This window comes from Carlito syrichta, unplaced genomic scaffold (assembly GCF_000164805.1).
Source record: "Carlito syrichta isolate Samal-C Ts95f unplaced genomic scaffold, Tarsius_syrichta-2.0.1 Scaffold317080, whole genome shotgun sequence".
Lineage (NCBI taxonomy): Eukaryota > Metazoa > Chordata > Mammalia > Primates > Tarsiidae > Carlito > Carlito syrichta.
The window spans coordinates 432,360-436,039 of record NW_007261176.1 but is presented as its reverse complement, the minus strand read 5'-3'; positions in this window follow the sequence as shown (position 1 = coordinate 436,039).

Sequence of the window (3,680 nt, the reverse complement as noted above, 5' to 3'; positions counted from 1 at the left end):
TATTTGGATTCTCTGGGGTCATTAAGACTACTGTTAGGGGCCGGGAGTGGTGGCTCATGCCTGTAATCCCAGCACTTGGGGACGCCTAGATGAGAGGATCACTTGAGCCCAAGAGTTCCAGATCAGCTTGGGCAACATAATGAGACCTTACCTCTACCAAAAAAAAAAAAAAAAATTAGACGAGCGTGGTGATATGATGTCTGTAGACCCAGATACATAGGAGGCTGAGGTGGAAGGATCACCTGAGTCCCAAAGGTCGAGGCTGTGGGAAGGGGTGATCGTGCCACTGCACTCCAGCCTGGGCAACAGAATGAGACTCTGAATCAAAAAATCAGTCAATCAATCAATAAAAAGACTAGTGTTAGGGTTATCAGGCAGGTTTCTCCATTTTAAGAATTAATTCTGTTCTGGAACAATAAGTCTTAAAAGGCACCTATTTCCTAGATTATTTTAAGCCAAATATCACCTACTTTTTTTTTTTTTTTTTTTTTTGCTGTTTAGGTTTTTTTCTCCCATTTAAAAAAATCAGCCCTCAATGTTGTCCTGACCTGACACTGGGGAAAGATAATATGCTTAGTGGAAAAGAACATTTTAATTTATGGTTGGAGGCCCGGGGATAACGCCTGCAGGCCCAGTGACATGGTCCCGTAATGGCGGGAGGCTGGAGGCGCTGCTGTCGCTAGCCTTAATAACACAGTCAATCTGATCTGTACGGGGAGTGACTCAAAAGCACAAGAAGGCAAAGAGCCAATAATAGCTGACTCTAGGCTAATAGGGCTGATCATTTCAGCACCAGCGGATTATTTCTCGGTCTCATTTGGGATGGGTCTAATTTCACTGAGTGGTTGGTTTGGTGGACTGTCATGAATCAGAAAGACAGCCCCAGAATTCCTGATGCTTGCACAAAGTCAGGGGCGCGTTTTTAAGGTCTTGCCGGCTCCATTTGACTCAATGTGCAAGTCACAGTAGGTTTCCTGGAGGCTAATTTTTGGCCCGTTTTGTGATTAAATTGCTCTTACATGAGGAAGGCAGTTTTAAATGATGTGTGCACTTAGAGCAGTTGGCCTGTGCATGGCTCTCCTTAGATGTTATTCAGTATTTGTTTTTAACAGCTTCAGGCTAAAGGTTATTAGACACGGGGAAAGAAATGGATTTCTTGTTTTTGCTTTTTATACTAATAATTGGTAGTGAGGAGGTGTGTTAGCTGCCATATCTAGGGGCTTGATTTAACTCTGAATTCTGGTCTCACTATGAGAGGACCCTCCCCCCAGCCCCCAAAATGGAATTATCTTTGGAGAGCGTGACCCAAGTAGTACACTTGGAATGTTTTCCTCTGGATCAAACCATCAACCAAAGTTTTGTTTTGTTTTTTTTGAGTTGGAATCTCACTGTCGCCCAGACTGGAGTGTAGTGGCCGCTCCCGGCCACCACAGCCTCGACCTGCTGGGCTCCGGCGATCCTTCCGCCTCAGCCTTCCAGGTAGCTAGAACTACAGGCTCGCACTACCATGCCCGGCTAATTTTTTGATTTATTGTAGAGATGAGGTCTCACCAAGTTGCCCAGGCCGGTCTCGAACCCGCGGGCTCAGGCAGTCCACTCACCTCAACCTCCCAAAGAGCGGGATTACAGGCTGAGCCACCGAGCCCGGCTCAACCAAAGTTTTTACCTGAAAGTTTTGAGAAGGTTGCATCATAATTTGCGGAAGGATGTCTAGAGTTGTGGCGAACGGGCCACTGGTTCTTCCACCTTGACAATGTACCCAGCTGAGTGTTTGGCAGTTTTTGACCAAAAACCCCCATGTCCCACCCTTCCTATTTACCCCATCTTGCCCTGAGCGATTTTTTTTTTTTTTGTTTCCTGAGATGAAAAAAGTCCTCAAAGGGAAGCAATTTTTGCCAAGGTGGAAGAGATGAAACAGAAAACGGCAAAAGCACTGAAAGGCATTCAAATGGACAAATTTAAAAACTGTTTTGAGCAGTGGAAAAAGCATCTCGATAGGCGTATTACATCAAACGGAGAGTCCTTTGAAGGTGACTGAAGTTTAAACATGCAAGAATAAATACACAATTTGTAATAAATACATTTTGGGGGTTTTTGGTCCCTCCTTGTATAAGCTGCAGACCCGGAGTTAAGATGCTCTAAACAGCTCTATGAGTTTTTTCACCCCTGGAGGGTACGTTGTCTACCTATAGTCCCCAAAACTCTTAAATGCCTGTTTTTAGCCAAGGCATCCTCAGGGCTCGTGGCTTTTGTGTTGCCTTTTGTGGGAACTCAGGAAGACAAGACATTCGCAGAGTCCAGCCCACTTTTTTTTTGCCCTCTCATTGATCCTTTGGACCTTGGATTATTTCACTCAGAGAGGACTGGGTGTCCAGCACCCGATGGGCTTTTACAGCATGGACAGTCTAATGTCATCACACCAGGAGTGTGTTAAACGGACTAAATCAAGCTAAACAAAGCAATCTCTTTCAGGGCCATCATTTATGAAGTTAAAAGCATAGATAGTCATTTAGAATTCTGAGTCACTTCAGAAGATGTAACGTTTCCCTTTTGTCTTGGGAATTCAGCTTTCCAAAGAAAGCTGCCTCCTCTTGAGGGTTTGATTTTCTCTGAAATGTGGAGGGAAAGGGGAAAGGATTCAGCATTTGCGATTTGCACGGCTTATCTTCAGGTGCAGAAAATATTTAGCATTTCAAGAATAACTTTCTGGTTGACCTTTCCACTAATTTGTCACAAATATTTCATTTTGATGGAAATTTGGCATTTTTTTAAAAATAGAGAGGATTGCTGGAGCTCGTGGGTTCAAGACCAGCCTGGGCAACTTGGTGAGACCTCGTCTCTACAATAAATCAAAAAAAAACTAGCCAGACTTGAGTCTGTAGTTCCAGCTACTTGGAAGGCGGAGGCTGTGGTGGTCGTGAGTGTGCCACGGCACTCCAGCCTGGGTAATGGAGTGAGACTCCAACTCAAAAAAAAAAAAAAAAGAAAAAGTGTATATATATATGGAATAATAGTTTTCTCTATAATTCAAATAAATGTCCTGTCACAACTTGAAAAATGCAATTTTTGAAACACTGGAGTTTTTATTTCTCCCACAATGATGCCTTTTCTGAAGTTCTTTCCTCTGTATAAAAATCTGCCTTCTTTTTTCCCTACCAAATTTTTCTTATTTAGCCAGGATGAAGGTTTCTGGGGAGAAGTCTCCTACATTCACAAATTTAATATTTGTTCTAGTCAAAACAAACAGTGATCTCTGGGTTATTCAACTGTATGACATTACTTAAGCATTCAGGCACATACATGCATGTGTTAAAATCTACCAGGAAGGACTTAAAGATTATGTTTCTGCCTCAAGAGAAACCTTTGCGGTTCTTTCTGCCCAGGCTGGCGCAGGAACTTAGAGGAATACATTAGGAAGAAGGAAAGAGATAGTGCTGTCTTCCTGAATGTTAATGGAAGGTTGGTCATTAGTCAGCGTTATGCATTTTGCATATATACAGCACAGGGGAAGAAGCGTGGAGAGCCGGCCGGGGGATCAGAGGAGAGCCCCAAATAATTGTGGTCATCACAACTGTCTTGGGCACCAACTGGTGCCAAGTATTGTTAGGTCTGGAGGGACAGAAAATAATATATGGGGGAACCCCCCAAAAAAACAAACTTTTTTTTTTTTTTTTTTTTTT